This window comes from Monodelphis domestica, chromosome 1 (genome assembly GCF_027887165.1).
Source record: "Monodelphis domestica isolate mMonDom1 chromosome 1, mMonDom1.pri, whole genome shotgun sequence".
NCBI classification, from domain to species: domain Eukaryota; kingdom Metazoa; phylum Chordata; class Mammalia; order Didelphimorphia; family Didelphidae; genus Monodelphis; species Monodelphis domestica.
Window position 1 is genome coordinate 17299184 of NC_077227.1, and position 18850 is coordinate 17318033.

Consider the following 18850-nt stretch of genomic DNA (forward strand, 5'->3'; position numbering starts at 1 on the left):
TTCCAAAGCTATCAAACAAAAGAAAAAATCCTACAGGAAGCCAGAAAAAAACAATTTATATATAAAGGAATGCCAATCAGGGTCACCCAAGACCTTGCAAGTTCTACTCTGAATGATCGTAAGGCATGGAACATGATCTTCAGAAAGGCAAGAGAGCTGGGTCTCCAACCAAGAATCAGCTACCCAGCAAAACTGACTATATACTTCCAAGGGAAAGTATGGGCATTCAACAAAATAGAAGACTTCCAACTTTTTGCAAAGAAAAGACCAGAGCTCTGTGGAAAGTTTGATACCGAAAATCAAAGAGCAAGGAATACCTGAAAAGGTAAATATTAAGGAAAGGGGAAAATGTTATCTTCTTCTATTACTCAAACTCTCTTCTATAAGGACTACATTTATATCAACCTATGTATACTAACATGTGGGGAAAATGTAATGTATAAATAGGGGGTAAAGAAAGACCAAATAGAATAATCATTCTCACACAAAGATTCACATGGGAAGGGGAGGGGAAGAAAACTCCTATAAGAAGGAGAGGAAGAGAGGGGGGGGGGTTACTTAAACCTCAATCTCAGGGAAATCAGCTCTGAGAGGGAAAAACATCCAGATCCATTGGGATCTTGAATTCTATCTTACCCAACAAGGGTAAGGAGAAGGGAAAACCAAGGGGGGGAGGGGGAGAGGGAGAACAAAAAGGGAGGGAAAGAGAGGGGGGAGGGGGAGGGAACAAAAAGGGAGGGACTAAAAAGGGAAACATCAAGGGAGGGGACAAGGGGGACTGTTTCAAAGTAAATCACTGGACTAAAAGGTAGAGCCAAAGAAGAAAAGGTTAGAATTAGGGAAGGCAATCAAAATGCCAGGGAGTCCACAAATGACAATCATAACTTTGAACGTGAATGGGATGAACTCACCCATAAAACGTAGACGAATAGCAGAATGGATTAGAATCCAAAACCCTACCATATGTTGTCTTCAAGAAACACACATGAGGCGGGTTGACACCCACAAGGTCAGAATTAAAGGATGGAGTAAGACCTTCTGGGCTTCAACTGATAGAAAGAAGGCAGGAGTGGTAATCATGATATCTGATAAAGCCAATGCAAAAATAGACCTGATCAAAAGGGATAGGGAAGGTAATTATATTTTGTTAAAAGGGACTATAGACAATGAGGAAATATCATTAATCAATATGTATGCACCAAATAATATAGCACCCAAATTTCTAATGGAGAAACTAGGAGAATTGAAGGAAGAAATAGACAATAAAACCATACTAGTGGGAGACTTAAACCAACCATTATCAAATTTAGATAAATCAAATCAAAAAATAAATAAGAAAGAGGTAAAAGAAGTGAATGAAATCTTAGAAAAATTAGAATTAATAGACATATGGAGAAAAATAAATAGGGATAAAAAGGAATACACCTTCTTCTCAGCACCACATGGCACATTCACAAAAATTGACCATACATTAGGTCACAGAAACATAGCACACAAATGCAGAAAAGCAGAAATAATGAATGCAGCCTTCTCAGATCACAAGGCAATAAAAATAATGATTAGTAATGGTACATGGAAAACCAAATCTAAAACCAATTGGAAATTAAACAATATGATACTCCAAAACCGTTTAGTTAAAGAAGAAATCATAGAAACAATTAATAATTTCATCGAGGAAAATGACAATGGCGAAACATCCTTTCAAACCTTTTGGGATGCAGCCAAAGCGGTAATCAGAGGTAAATTCATATCCCTGAATGCTTATATTAACAAACAAGGGAGAGCAGAGATCAATCAATTGGAAATGCAAATGAAAAAACTGGAAAGCGATCAAATTAAAAACCCCCAGCAGAAAACCAAATTAGAAATCCTAAAAATTAAGGGAGAAATTAATAAAATTGAAAGTGATAGAACTATTGATTTAATAAATGAGACAAGAAGCTGGTACTTTGAAAAAACAAACAAAATAGACAAGGTACTGGTCAATCTAGTTAAAAAAAGGAAGGAAGAAAAGCAAATTCACAGCATTAAAGATGAAAAGGGGGACAGCACCTCCAATGAGGAGGAAATTAAGGCAATCATTAGAAATTACTTTGCCCAATTATATGGCAATAAATACACCAATTTAGGAGAAATGGATGAATATATACAAAAATACAAACTGCCTAGACTAACAGAAGAGGAAATAGAATTCCTAAATAATCCCATATCAGAAATTGAAATCCAACAAGCCATCAAAGAACTTCCTAAGAAAAAATCCCCAGGGCCTGATGGATTCACCTCTGAATTCTATCAAACATTCAGAGAACAGTTAATCCCAATACTATACAAACTATTTGACATAATAAGCAAAGAGGGAGTTCTACCAAACTCCTTTTATGACACAAACATGGTACTGATTCCAAAACCAGGCAGGTCAAAAACAGAGAAAGAAAACTATAGGCCAATCTCCCTAATGAATATAGATGCAAAAATCTTAAATAGGATACTAGCAAAAAGACTCCAGCAAGTGATCAGAAGGATCATTCACCATGATCAAGTAGGATTCATACCAGGGATGCAGGGCTGGTTCAACATTAGGAAAACCATCCACATAATTGACCACATCAACAAGCAAACTAGCAAGAATCACATGATTATTTCAATAGATGCAGAAAAAGCCTTTGATAAAATACAACACCCATTCCTATTAAAAACACTAGAAAGCATAGGAATAGAAGGGTCATTCCTAAAAATAATAAACAGTATTTATCTAAAACCAACAGCTAATATCATCTGCAATGGGGATAAACTAGATGCATTCCCAATAAGATCAGGAGTGAAACAAGGATGCCCATTATCACCTCTACTATTTGACATTGTACTAGAAACACTAGCAGTAGCAATTAGAGAAGATAAAGGAATTGAAGGCATCAAAATAGGCAAGGAGGAGACCAAGTTATCCCTCTTTGCGGATGACATGATGGTCTACTTAAAGAATCCTAGAGATTCAACCAAAAAGCTAATTGAAATAATCAACAACTTTAGCAAAGTTGCAGGATACAAAATAAACCCACATAAATCATCAGCTTTTCTATATATCTCCAACACAGCTCAGCAGCAAGAACTAGAAAGAGAAATCCCATTCAAAATCACCTTAGACAAAATAAAATACCTAGGAATCTACCTCCCAAGACAAACACAGGAACTATATGAACACAACTACAAAACACTCGCCACACAACTAAAACTAGACTTGAACAAATGGAAAAACATTAACTGCTCATGGATAGGACGAGCCAATATAATAAAAATGACCATCCTACCCAAACTTATTTATCTATTTAGTGCCATACCCATTGAACTACCAAAATACTTCTTCACTGATTTAGAAAAAACCATAACAAAGTTCATTTGGAAGAACAAAAGATCAAGGATATCCAGGGAAATCATGAAAAAAACATATATGATGGGGGCCTTGCAGTCCCTGACCTAAAACTATATTACAAAGCAGCAGTCATCAAAACAATTTGGTACTGGCTAAGAAACAGAAAGGAAGATCAGTGGAATAGACTGGGGGAAAGCGACCTCAGCAAGACAGTATACGATAAACCCAAAGATCCCAGCTTTTGGGACAAAAATCCACTATTCGATAAAAACTGCTGGGAAAATTGGAAGACAGTGTGGGAGAGACTAGGAATAGATCAACACCTCACACCCTACACCAAGATAAATTCAAAATGGGTGAGTGACTTAAACATAAAGAAGGAAACCATAAGTAAATTGGGTAAACACAGAATAGTATACATGTCAGACCTTTGGGAGGGGAAAGGCTTTAAAACCAAGCAAGATATAGAAAGAATCACAAAATGTAAAATAAATAATTTTGACTACATCAAACTAAAAAGCTTCTGTACAAACAAAACCAATATAACTAAAATCAGAAGGGAAACAACAAATTGGGAAAAAATCTTCATAGAAACCTCTGACAAAGGTTTAATTACTCATATTTATAAAGAGCTAAATCAATTGTACAAAAAATCAAGCCATTCTCCAATTGATAAATGGGCAAGGGAAATGGATAGGCAGTTCTCAGATAAAGAAATCAAAACTATTAACAAGCACATGAAGAAGTGTTCTACATCTCTTATAATCAGAGAGATGCAAATCAAAACAACTCTGAGGTATCACCTCACACCTAGCAGATTGGCTAACATAACAGCAAAGGAAAGTAATGAATGCTGGAGGGGATGTGGCAAAATAGGGACATTAATTCATTGCTGGTGGAGCTGTGAACTGATCCAACCATTCTGGAGGGCAATTTGGAACTATGCCCAAAGGGTGCTAAAAGAATATCTACCCTTTGACCCAGCCATAGCACTGCTGGGTCTGTACCCCAAAGAGATAATGGACACAAAGACTTGTACAAAAATATTCATAGCCGCGCTCTTTGTGGTGGCCCAAAACTGGAAAACGAGGGGATGCCCATCAATTGGGGAATGGCTGAACAAATTGTGGTATATGTTGGTGATGGAGTACTATTGTGCTAAACGGAATAATAAAGTGGAGAAGTTCCATGGAGACTGGAACAACCTCCAGGAAGTGATGCAGAGCGAGAGGAGCAGAACCAGGAGAACATTGTACACAGAGACAAACACACTGTGGTATCATCGAACGTAATGGACTTCTCCATTGGTGGTGGTGTAATGTCCCTGAACAACTTGCAGGGACCCAGGAGAAAAAAACACCATTCATAAGCAAAGGATAAACTATGGGAGTGGAAACACCGAGAAAAAGCAACTGCCTGAATACAGAGGTTGAGGGGACATGACAGAGGATAGACTCTAAATGAACACTCTAATGCAAATACTATCAACAAAGCAATGGGTTCAAATCAAGAAAACATCTAATGCCCAGTGGACTTACGCGTCGGCTATGGGGGGTGGGGGGGGGAGGAAAAGAAAATGATCTATGTCTTTAACGAATAATGCTTGGAAATGATCAAGTAAAATATATTTTAAAAAAAAAAGATTACTTTAGGACAGAAACCTTTTGCTGAACAATGGAAAGGGCTTTGACCTATGCTTAAGCATAGAACAGGAATTTCTTTGAGTCATGATTAATTTTAGAATTGATACAATGGAGATACTTGGAATGACAGAACCAAGTCTTGGAAATTGCAATCTCCACCCTACTCGGTCCTAACAGGATTTAGGAAGGGCTGCAGCATAGATCAAAATTTAATTATTCCAATATCTACCCTACTCAGGGTAACAGGATTTAGAAAGGGCTGTAGCAAAAGATCAAGATTTAATTATTTGAGAATATGACCTCCAACAGACATGTGCAAAGCCACAGACCTCTGGGCGGTCTTGGGTTAAGCTAGAGCCACCATTGGCACAGGGAAATTGATGGACAGTGATTGGTAGATGTGAGAACTGAGGGGAGGGAACTTGGATGGTTTCCTTAAAGAGAGAGGGGTCTGAGGACTGAAGGGTGGTTGGAGAGTTTTGGCTCTGAGAAGCTTGCTCTGAAGGAAGCTGAAGGTGGGGGCCCCCGGAGACTGTTTCTCCATTTTGGTCACCTGAGTAATAGGGACTGATCTCCTTTCTTTACCCCAGCTATCTAAGGGCTTGGGCCTTTTGGCCCAGCCTAAACAGAGGGGGTATTTAAGCCCTATTCCCTTCTCTCCCCTTTCTCTCTCTCTCTCTATCTCTATCTCTAATTCCTTTCTTCCTCCTGTTTGTAATTAAACTCTATAAAAGGCTGACGGCTGACTTGAGTTTTCATTTAGGAATTACATAGCTGAATTCCTTGGCGACCTTAAATTAATATATATCAGTCTTTTAAAGTGATTTCATTGTCAGACTTTTTGAAGCACTCAGGATAAAAACAAAAATGAAAGTCTCTGCCCTCAAGGAACTTGCATCTGGAAAACTCTGAAAAGTAAAAATAGTCTATAGAGAAGGTAATAAAATTCCATTTTGTGAAAAGGTCACTTTTCAATTTTGGTGAGCTGCTCAAAAAAAATCAGATCTCTTTCCTCAACATTTAAATAGTACTAATAATTCTTGCATGAATGAAGTTCTAAGAGGTGTCAAGTTGAATTAAATAAATAAGTGTAACATTTTTCCCAGAAGTCAAAATCATCTAGTAAGCACCTTTTTTATGCTGGTTCTTAAGCTTGCTGTTGATGATACAAAAATAAGAGTATTAATAAAATAATCCTATTCACAAAAGGCTAATTTTTGTTTTTCAATACATCTGGGTTTTCCGATTGTTCAGATCACAATCTATTCTTCCATTCCTGCAACTCTTAGTCTTTTTAAGTAAAGAAAATCTCAGGAGAGCTATCAAATACCCTGCCTTCAAGATGTACATATCTAATAGCCCTATCCAATGTGAACTAAACAAGTTTAAATTGTAATATGTAGAGGCAGTGGGAGCAGCTAGATAGAACAGTAAAAAGAGGATCAAGTCTAGAGTCTGATGGATCCAAGTTCAAATCTGTCCAGGGATACTTTTGAGCTCTGTGAACCTGGGCAAGCCACTTAATGTCAATTACCTACTCCTTGTTATTTTTACTAAGACAAAAGATATATATTTTGTGTAATATGAAAATATATAATAAAGTACAAGAAAAATACAAAAAATATGTTGCTTAATCATTTTCAGTTCTGTTGACTCTTTCTTGGAAAAGATACTGGAGTGATTTGCCATTTCCTTCTCCAGTTTATTTACAGATAAGGAAACTGAGGCAAATAGGTTTGAGTGACTTTCAAAGAGTCACACAACCATTGTTTGAGGCCAAATTTGAACTCGCAAAGATGAATCCTCCTGACTTTCGGCTCAGCACAATATCCACTGTGCCATTTCCCTGCCCCACAACAAAACATAGATAAGCTGTATTTTAAAACTAAGTCAATATGGAGTCTTCAGGGATTCATATGTACAGTTTACTGGTCCCTTTTTCTATTTGAGTTTGACACTAATGCTCCACAGGGCTTCCCCTCAAAAATGAGGGAGAATTTTTAAAAAATCTTTTGACTTAATGTAAGTACCAGTGGATCCAATATACTCCCCATTGTTTATCTATAATCTGGCCATTTGCCTGGCCTAGCCACTTTTCTGTCTATTCATTCATTTGATGTGACTTAATTATTCAGTGAAAACTATACAGTAAAAATTTCAACATCTCCTACAGAACAAAAAAGAGTTTAGTTTCTATCCTATTCCATAATTATTCCACTTATTAATATGAACCTTTTGGTTTTTTATCATTCTTTATTTATCATTCTTTTTTATCATTCTTTTGTCACTATTTATCATTCTTTAAGAAAGAAAATATACTAATAAAACCAAATACTTAAATAGGTGAAAGGCATACATCTTGTTTTTCCTGTGCAATTTTAATCTCTGAAGTTGATCTAATTGAATAAGTATAGGAGAAGTGGCTACAATCCTATTGGACTCAGTTAATAGCTGAGTTGAATCTGATTATTTCTCCTCCCTCCTCCCCACCAATTTTGTAAATTGCTTCTAAACAGTTCCAATGGCATTTAAGAATCTATTAGGGATTGAGATCAATTATATGTGTAAACATTACTCTTTCTAAATCACTTGAGTTTCCCTACAGTGTAGAACCCATACTTATTAACATCTCTCTTAATCTTTTAAGCATTCAAAGCAAATCATTATTATCTGATGAAAGATAGCAGTCACTTTGGAAACCACACTGCTTTTTTATGGGAACATATTGAGCCTGAAATCCACAGCAGTCTTCGGATTATTAAGGTGATTTGAATGGATTGAATATTAATCTACAGATGTAACAGTTGCAGGAAGAGATAACATGGAGAATGGTGGGATAAATTTCTACTCTGAGGACCCAGGCTTTGGGAGGAGGATATTCAGATTTAGTTGGACTTTCCCAGTTGAAGTCATGATGTGTCCTAGGACCCAATGGAGAAAACTTAGTTAAAATTGTAGAAAGGCAATTTTTAGCCCACTGAGTGGAAGTAAAAATGTCCTAACCATTTGTGTTAAGTTGTTTTTCACTCATATCCAATTCTCTGTCACCCATTAGGGGTCTTCTTCACAAAGATACTGAAGTGGTTCACCATTTCCTTCTCTAGCTCACTTTACAGAAGAGGAATAGGAAGCAAAACAGGATTAAATGACTTACCCAAAGTGACAGAGCTAGTAAGTTCCTGAAGCCCAATTTGAACTAAGGAAAAATGGTCTTTCTGACTCCAGGCCCAGCATTCTATCCACTGTGCCACATAGCTGCTTGTACATACCATTAGTAAAGTGAAACTGATTGTCACAGGAAACAGTCTGTTCCATCTTGTAAAGATTAAAATTTAGGGGAGACAGGGAGACTGAGGCATCTGAGGCAGGAAGAAATTAGTTTCTCTCTGCAAGGAGTATTATAATTTTTTAGAGGTTTATTAAAGGTTAAAGATTAAAGAATGTACAAATAAGAAACATGTGCCTAGGCCAGAGGCCTAGACAAAATAACCTCACATCATGCAAGAGACGCGCCTGCTCCAAAACAGAAGTCCAAAAAGAGCCAAGAGAGAGCCTCTCAAAAGCCTTTGAATCAGTTTAAATTCCTTCTCGATCTCGGCCCAGGTGAGATTACAAGCCATTCTGCGGAAGTGGAGCAAAGGCTCGTGGGGATTGTAGTCCTGTATTCGAGTCTATTTTTTACAATCTGCCTACAGATTTCATCAACAAAAGACAAGATGTCCACTTACCTTATATGTTATCAAGGGCTCCTTGTTCAGTAAGCTATTGATTAATGTCCTCTAAGACCATTCCTGGATCTAAGATAACAAGAATGCTCCTGTGACTTTTCCTTTTCTTCTAAGACCCTCTATTAATGATGACATCAGCTCTCTGAATACTACAGTATGAAAGGAAATCACTTGAATTTGTTGATAGGGAAATTCTATCATTGGAAACATCTTCAAGTCATTATGATTATACTGTAATAAAGTCAAAGGATAGTTGGTAAGAACACAAGACAATTAGTAAGTTCAACTCACTTGCTATATCACATCATGTCTAAGTTCCTTATTTTGCTCTAGTGGATATTGAAGTGCTTAAACTAGTTGATCTTTCCATTTCTTTCCAACTGTAAATTTTGTTATTTTAAGTAGATCATTAGTGATCAGCTATGACAGGATGGGATTGGAGGGCCGAGATGCCAATAGAAGGACTAGGAGATTAAAATTAGCTTTGCCCTGAGATCTTAATATTCTCCACAAAGATATATCTTGCCATTAGTTTTCAAATTCAATATTAAAGTTAATAAAAATGCACTTTTACTAAAATTGCCCTCTGACCAAAATATTTTAATCCATCTTAAACTGAGTTCCAAATGGCGTACATATTTGGATTCAAGACATAGATTTAAATATTGTTTCTAGGCCATGACAGAGGAAGTGAGAAAGAAATTATTCCTTGATATTCCTGCCTCCTTGCAACCCTGGATTACAATGGGCTATCATTATTTCTCTAAATTAAATATAAACATGGTGTAAAGATTAAAATTAATATTCAATACTCCAAGTATTAATTTAACACTATTTATTAAAATCCACTTATATCAAAGAGGAATTAAAACAACAGAGAAAGAAAAAAAAATAGCTCCCTTCTTCCATGCTGGTAAAAGCCAGAGAGAGGGAGAGCATTAGAGGATGGAAACAACATAATTATGCACATCCAGGAAATGGAAAAGGGAATTGTGAGGATTGTAGCCCCCAAAGTTCAAGATTCCACTCAATACATTCCCCTATGATCCTTTGGGAGACCAGTTTCCCCACTGGATCATGAAAAAATATAACTTATCACTTGAATTTGAAGTAGAAGTATATACAAATATTACAGTTTTTAAAGTGAAATTACAATAATTTGGGGATAAGAGGAAAATAAAAAGGAAAAGGAACAAAACCAAAAATAGGTGCATTGACTAAAAGCCAATTAGGGGGCAGTCCCCTTTGGCATATGAGTGTACATTCAAAACAAAAGCATTTCAACCTCCACAAAGTTCAAATTCACCATATCTAAAATTTCACTCTGGATCTTCTGGTGCAGTATGTGGTCTCTGCAGGCATCTTCACAGCACCTTCTAGACTCTGGGAGGTAATCTCTTGTTCTAAATTAGACTCAAGTGAAAGTCAAAGTTAACAATGAAAACATAGTCCCCCCTCTCAGGAAAATAATAATATACCCCTCAGGAGGATACAGGAATAAATTTAGAAATTACACTGGAACACATGGTCAAATCATAAGGCATATGAATCAAGTATCAAAGATATCAAAGAATCAAAGGTATTTTTAAAATAATCTCATGTCAGATATAAAATATAAAAAAAAACTTGAAAAGAATTCTAGGAAAAAAGGAAAAACGAAAAAAAATGTCACAAATCACAACAGGTTCTTGAAGTAATCCATGTTCAATAAGCATTCAACAATAGTCAGTCACTAACTGAATTTAGCAGCCAGGACTACAGTAAGTTGTCACATCATGAGAAAAAAATAGAAAAAAAAAACTAGATCTTGAGAGAAAAGGGAAATAGAATTCCCTGATTCAATCCTTTTCTTTTCTTTTTCAGGATAATGGAGCCAGAGAAATGATGTTATATGCTTGATATAGAGTGTGGTACAAGGAAGTCCTACATTTAACACACATTAAATAGCAGCAACCTTGAGTCTCACATATGGCCAAACCATTGTGCTTTTTGTGCATAATGTCATCATTCCTCATAGGATTGGCTTGGTTTCCTTTTGGTATTTTTGGGTCATTTGTTACTTTACAGGTCCAGTTCTCTGCTTCTTTGTGGTTCATTTGTCTTTGGATTAGACATAATCATTGAATAAAAGTCTTAGAATATTTAAATAACTAGTGGCAAGTTGCTACAGTCTGAAGTTTTTATGGGCATGCTTTTATATGCTAGGTAAATGGACATCTTAGGTATTCTATTGCAAAAAGTAAAAATAGTTTAAAAAAAACCCTTTTCAATACTAGTGGCATGTGTTTTGAGGCAAAAAATGAGAAAAGAAGGGAAAAAAAATAAAATACTGCATGATACATGTAGGAAGAAACAAAGTGTTAAAATTCTGTATATTTCACAATTACAGAAAGTTTAGGGGATAGTTTACAAAAAATAATATTCATTTCCTCTTATATTTATTATGATCCACAATGCGAGTATAAATAAGGTAAATAAAATCATGTAAGTGCAAATTAGATAGGTAGAACAATAATACATTCAAGAAAATTAAAAAAATAGTAAATGCACAAAACGTTACAAAGGTACATCAGGTCAATATTGGTAACTAATACAGATTTTCTTCTTGGAGGTAATATATGTGTTGCCCTATAAGGCAATTCATGCAAATACAATGATCAACTAAATAAAGTATAACAAAATAGTAAAAATCCAGAAATAAAGAAGTCTTATCATATTCAATGGTCAAATACTTTCAGTACAAGCAAGTATTCATCATCAATAGAAGGTACTCATTTTACATGGCTACAATGAATCCAATATTGCCTCTCTCCAATTGTTCTGGCTGGTGATGTAGTTAGTAGGACCTGTAATGGTCCATCACAAGCAGGTTCAGTCAAACCAGCACATTTGAAATTCTTTATGTACACACTATCACCTGGGTTTAAATCATGAAGAGAGAAATCTATAGGGCCTGCCTCAACAGCAGCAGCTCCAGAGTCATGGAGTTATCACAATTTTGTTTGTAATTGTTTGATATATGTAGCAATAGTTGTATCCCCTCCTAACAGTGAAGTATAGGAGAGGTAAATGGCTGTGCCTGAATTGGTGGATGTCCAAATAGCAACTAAAAAAGTAAAAGGTGCAAATCACCTCTGGATCTGCTTCTGAGATAAAATATGCCCAGAAGTAGAATGTAAGGCAACTTTAAATGAGTCTCTGTGCACAATTTGCCAATCAAGGTCTTAAGTTCTTTATTCATTCATTCAACTTGGCTGGAGTTCTGGGGATGATATGGTATAAGGAATTTAGGAGTTATCCCCAAACATGAATACATTTTTTATAAGGGGAAATCAGTAAAATGTGTTCCTTTATCCAAATCAATACATTGGCAGGCCAAAATGAGGAATAATTTATTTCAAAAGGATTTTAACAACAAAAGCCACTGTGTCATGAGCAGTAGGAAATGCTTCAGGCCACCAGCTCAGTTGATCAACTTTGACCAGACAAAATTTATACTGTCCAGCTTTTGGCATAGAGATAAAGTCAATATATAGGTACTCAAACAGTGTGTAAGCAAGAGGACATCCACCAAAGTTTTTTTTTTTTTTCCCTCAAAAGGCATGTTGATTAAAGGCCTGGCAGGTAGGACAAACTTTCCATACTTTAGAAGCAATTGTAGTTTTTTTCGAGGTTCTATCCATACTCTTTTAACAGAGTCCACAATACTTTGGGTGTCAAAATAGCTATTTTATGAGTGGAATGACAAATCTGGTTATAGAAAGCTCTAGATAGCTAGGGTTTGCCAACTGATGATACCCATACTCCATTAATCTGTTTTGCTTTGAATCTCTGCTTCCATTTTTGCACTTCTTTGTCATAATAAGAAAGGGACAGATCCAAATTATCTGTAATTGTTAGTGGCATAATTAATTCAGGTCCTTCTAAAGCTTCTAGTTTTTCTATGATATCTGCTTGGATATTTCCCCTAGAGACAGGGTCAGTGCCACTTGTGTGTGAAGAGCAGTGAACAACAGTTATGGCCTTGGGGAACTAGATGGCAGAAAGAAGTTCAATAATAAGGTTTGCATTGGCAATATATTTTCCAGCTGATGTTAAGAATCCCATCTGAAGCCAAACCATGCCATCATTGGGCATATGCCAAAGGCATAGCAGGAGTCTGTGTATATTGTGACACTTTCATCCTTTGTAATGATACAGGTATGTTTCAAAGCTATGAGTTCTGCACCCTGTGAGTTTACATTTGAGGGTAAGGAATCTGAACAGAATATCAAATTCATCAACTGCCACAGCTTCTGTATAGTGCACAATATCCCTCATAACTGAAGAACCATCTGTAAATAATATTAAATCAGAAGTATACAAAGGGGTATCCAGTAAATCATTAAAAGGTTTACCACCAGTGAACAGTAAAGATGTACACTTATGTAAAGGTTCTCAGGAATTGGTAAATCAAGGAGCAAGGTTGCAGGATTAAGAACTCCACAGGGTTTTAGTGTGATATGTTCATTATTCAAAAAGGTTATCTTATACCTAATAATCCTTTGGTCAGTAAATGCCTATGCCCTATGTCTTAACAAAAAAGCCTCAACCTAGTTTGGATATATTATGGTCAGAGGGAATCCCAATACCAGATCAACAGATTTTGTTACCAATAAAGCTGTGACAGTTACTCCTCTAAGGCATATTGGTGCTCCAGCAACTACTGGGTCAAGCTGGGCTGAAGCTGGGCTACCAGGCATTGAGCAGCTTCCCAAAGTTAAGTTAGAACACCTGAAGCTACCTCTTTCTGCTCATAAACATATAAGGTAAATGGCTTATCATAATTTGGCATGCCTAGAGCAGGGGCAGAAAATATAGTTTGTTTTAAATTTGGAAGAGCAGTCAGGTGGTCTGTTTCCAATTTAAGTGGTTCAGGAATTGAGGGTTTTTTTTTTTCTGAGTGATACAAGGGGCTTAGTGATTTCCCCATAGCAAGGGATCTACTGCTAATGAAATCCTGTTTTTCCAAGAATATCCCTCAAATGCTTTTAAGTGGTAGGAACTCTTAATTTTTAGATATTTTCAATATGCTTAGGAGAAATTAAATGGGACCCAGTCGTTAAAATGAAGCCTAAATATTGTACCTTGGGAAGACACCACTAAACTTTGTATTTGGAAACCTTGTTGTCTCTCTTATGTGCTGTAAAATAAGGTGCTTTATATTCTCATGGCATGCTTCAGTGTTTTGTGAAGCCAAGAGCAAATTGTCCATATACTGAATTCAACTACTGTATTTAAATGTTATGGCATCTGTATCAGAAGTTAAGATTTGTGTGAACAGTGTGTGGCTGTCCACAAATCCTTGGGCCATATGAGCCCAGGTCCCTTGGGAGCCCTTCCAGTTGAAAGCAAAGATATGCCTAGAGTTCTCATGTATGGATATAGGGGGGGTAGGCTGAGCACAAGTCTATTACTGTAAAGTATGTATATTTGATAGGAATAGAAGAAATAAGAGTATTTATGTTAGAAACTACAGAGTGTCTCTTTATAACATGATAGTTTACACCTCTTATATGCTGGACAAATTTATAGAGATGCTTGCCATTCATCTCCAGTATTGGTTTTTTAACAGGCAGGATGGGTGTATTGTATTCAGATTTACAGGGAATTATTATGCCTTGGTCAATCAATGAATTTATTACAGATGAATTGCCTCCTTCAAAAGAGGGTATTGAGGAATGGAGACAGAGACAGCTGATTTAAGTAGGCCAAAAATCAGAAGATGAAGTGGCCCAGAGATAGAGACAGCTGATTTAAGTAGGCCAAAAATCAGAAGATGAAGTGGCCCAGAGAGACTCAGGTATATCAGTTGTGATATCAAAAATAGGGGTCTCCTTCATCTCATAAGCATTTGATAAAAGTACAAGGAGTAAAGTTAAGGATTTATCAGGCAATTCCAGTGTGATAGACCCATCTGGAGAACAAATTATTGTGGCCCTAAGCTTCCATAAAAGGCCTTTCCCCAGCAAATTTATAGGGAAGTCAGGCATTAAGAGGAAGGAGTTTTCTACACTAAGGGTTCCTACAGACACTATTTTAGGGGAAAGCTTGGGAACTTTTAGGGGTATCCCCGATACCCCCACAACATTAATTGAGACAATGGAACTTCAATCCGAATCAGATGAATTCTTCTACACAGATCAGGAAGCTCCAGTGTCAAAATGACAAACATAATAGTTGTTACTAACCTCTAATTTACATGGATCTCATCAGGATCGGGGGGGGGGGGGGCAGTGGATTGGGACAATGGACACTAAGACATAAGGGACAGGAAGATCAAATGTTGCATCCTCGGATTCCTGTGCCCCAACTCCACCCACCCCTTAGACCTTCATAGTCTTTTGGTAGTTACTTGGACTTCCCTCTGAGGGGCACTAGGACTTTGGGTGGTTCAGGGGCAAGCTTCACTCAAGATTTACTGCTGTGGGGTCATTTGGTATGAGTTGTCAGGTGTCTGATTTATGTCCCTAGAATTATCATTATCAGTCTTAAAATTATGATTCCTGAAATTACCATTATAATTATTTCTTTGATATATTTTTCCAGTGGATATTGCTTCTTACTGCCTGGAACAAAGTTTTACATTCTGTAATTATATTGCATTGTCCTTCCTCTGATAAAAGCAGCAGGTAGGGGACTGATACATTCTTGGAGCCTGGCTAGTGCTATTGATTGAACATCATGCTTTTTGTCTTGTTTATCAAGCCTATCCTTTAAAGATTTGAATTCTCTTTTCAAGGTTTCTATGACATTATTAGACTCTTCCTGTTTTTCCTTTTGGCCTTTAAAGACATAAGCAGAATTTTTCTTCAACTCTTCAAGGTCCATCTTAGGCCACCATGGGCAATGCATCTTAAAGTAATCATAGACCACCCTACAAGTGTTGTTGACAAAATATCTTTATTTGCTTAATATCTTTGTCTTTAGAAATATCATGGCCTAGGTACCAAGTCCCAAGCACAATGAGCTTATCTATGAGTTGTAATGGTGTCTCATCATCTGATTATCTTAGCCTTTCAAATTTTGACCATGCTTCTGTATCCTTGGAGCATTCTTGCATAGCTGTTATAATGGCCTCCCTACAATGATTTAATTGTAACTGGTCCTTGGGATGGTAATAATCCCATGCAGGATACTGAGCTGGCCAGTGTGCTGCACTCAGCCCCTGAACCCTGTTAACATGAAAGATGATCTTATTTTTCTCACATTCCATTAGAAAAGCATTGATCAAATTCTCAACATCTTTATAGGATGGATCATATTGATAAAAAATATCAACCATTTTCTTGGTCAACACCAGAATTTCACATTTAAAATGAAGTCTATTATATTTCAGTTCTTTAATTTTTTTTAGGAATGAAAGGTATATGGTGCCTTAGGGTCACTGCATGCCCATTGGATCCTATTTTTGGCACTTCCCTAATTGGGAAAAGGCCTTCATAGAAATCATCTGATGTCTGTGATTCCTTAGAAATCGACTTTGGGGATGCCGAGGCAACAATGGTAGGAACAGATATGGTAGCAGAATGAGATTTCTTTGTAGTTGGGGCTAGTAGTGGGGTGGAAGAAGGGATAAGAGAATATGGGGGATGAGAAGAAGGATCAGGGGAGATAAGATCAGCTAGGAGTTGCAGGGCATGAGAGAGATGTTGCAAAGTATGAGAGAGAGAATGGTCTGTACCTTATGTATATGAGAGGAGTGTCTTGTCTCCATTTTGGGAGAAACAGGATTGTCCTTTATTTGTGATTCAAGAACAGGCTCTCAAAATTCAGACATGTTTTGGATGGTATCAGTATTTTTCATTAGATTATCTAAGTAGTGTTTGAAATTTTCTGATTGAATTTTCCTGTCATCCTGCATTTCTGCTTTAATCTCTTCTATAGTAGCATATTTTGCCTTAATTTTGAAGATCAGAAAAACAAAATTTCCTAGGGGGTACAAGGAGAAGGAGGAAATTTGGAATCTTATGTGCCTCTAATTGGGCAAAAAGCAGATTTTCATGCATGGTAGCATTTATGCTGCTTAGCATTTTCATAAAAAATAATGCATATTTTAAATGTATTTATTTATTAATTATTATTATAAGTGGTGGGGTAGGGTAAGGTAAGGGGTATTTAGCTCATATTATTTTTTATTTTTATGAATTTATTGGAATTTTATTTGTAAAAAATAAAGGGGAAAATATTTAAGTATTTATTTCTTGCTGCCCTCTGGTGGCAGCAAACATGCAGTGCAGCTAAGCAGGAAAAGGAAAAAAAATATAGTGCTCAATATTGAACTCTAATGGCCAGGAGGCAGCACTACAACTAGGAGGTGTTAGGGGTCTGGTAAGAGGTGTGTTTAAGTGTAAACAGTGTGGCTAGGGACTTCCAGAAACCAGAATGGAGGATATGACTACACAACTGGGCAGGAGACTGAGAGAGATGGAAGTAAGGCAGGTTTGGTAAAGCAGGGCTGGAGTTGTTGAAAGAGAGCCAGGATCCTACCTTCCAAGGTAAAAATCCTTGTAGAGCCTAATAGGCAGCTAGGTAACCTGTGTTGGGCTGGGGAAAGGGAAGCTTACTCTCACCAGCTGGAGCAGGAACAGATTGGCAGAAGGGGCAGAAAGCTTGGGTGTGTGGCATCTGCAGTAGTGGTCAAACCAGACGAGACTAGGCTTCTGCAGCTGCAGGGGGCAGTAGCAGCACTGGGTGCCATGGCTGAGGTAGTAGTTCCAGGAAGTGGGGGAGGAGTGAGCCTGTCACTTAACTGGGGTTTGACCAAGCTGCAGGCAGGAATGGCCATTCAGGCTGATTGGACTGCTCTCTAGGCCATGGGCTATGTGTGGATTCTCCACCAAGTCCCCCAAATTTAAGCAACTAGGTCAGTAGGAGAGCCATAAGCAGGCAGGGGTAGAAAATTCTCACAGCTGCCAGAGGCTTGGAAGGCCTAAGGAGAGTTAGTAGAATGAGCCACAGGTCAGCAGCTGTAGCCACGGTTTGAAAATTCCCAGCAGAAGAGTCCTTAAAATGTTCTCAGTTCTGATCCCTTTGTAAGTCATCAAAATGCAAAGATTAAAATTAATATTCAATACATTAAGTATTAATTTAACACTATTTATTAAAATCCACTTAGAACAAAGAGGAATTAAAAAAAAACAGAGAAAGGAAAAAAAAAACTGCTTCCTTTCTCCATGGTGGTACAAGTCAGAGAGAAGTACATGCATGGGCAAAAAACAACCTAAGGATGCACATCCAGGAAAGTGAAAAGGGAATTGTGGGAATTGTAGTCCCCATGGTCCAAGATTCCACTCAATACAATGGCCTAGTTCCATTTACTAAATTCCTCTTTAGAAATATGCCTTTCCTTCCCAGAATACCTATCTAATACTTTCCAGCTCATTGTCATCTATTCAAACAGTGCAATATGGCATATGTAAAGGAGAGGAATGAGATATTAAGGAGGAAGAAGAAACATTTCTTAGTAAGTGTCTATGATGTGCTAGCCAGCTTGGGAAATGCTTTTCAAAAAAACATTATTTGAGACAAAGAGTGATTCCCCTTCCTCTTCATTTATCTCTGAAGGATTAGAGAAATGTTCAGAATATCAGAAAGAAGAATTGTGTTGTTAAGAAAAGAAACATACAGAATGAATAATAAATGGAAGATCATGTAGGTTCACCCTGGCCAGAGAATTCATCATCAAACCACCAATCAATTGTGAAAAGCCTCTTGTTTTTTGGATAGACTTTAAATTCCTTGATGGCAGAAACAATTTTTAGAATTGCCTTTGGAGTACACAATCCTTGCACAGTCTCTGGAACACAAAATTTTAAAGAATTAGTAGAAATTTAACAGAGGAAAAGGAGAAAATGAATTCAAAGTTAAAAAAAATAAAAGCAGAAAAGAATTGTGTGAAACATTAATATTGTAAGATGAAATAGTGAATGTGGAAAAGTAAAAAAAATACGGTGGAGAAGAGCAAAGTGGAAATAATTGTGTTGTAGCAATAAAACCTGAGTTAAAATAGTCACATAAAATGAATATAAGAGGTCCAAATTTATATTAAAACTTTGATTCTAAACTTTCAA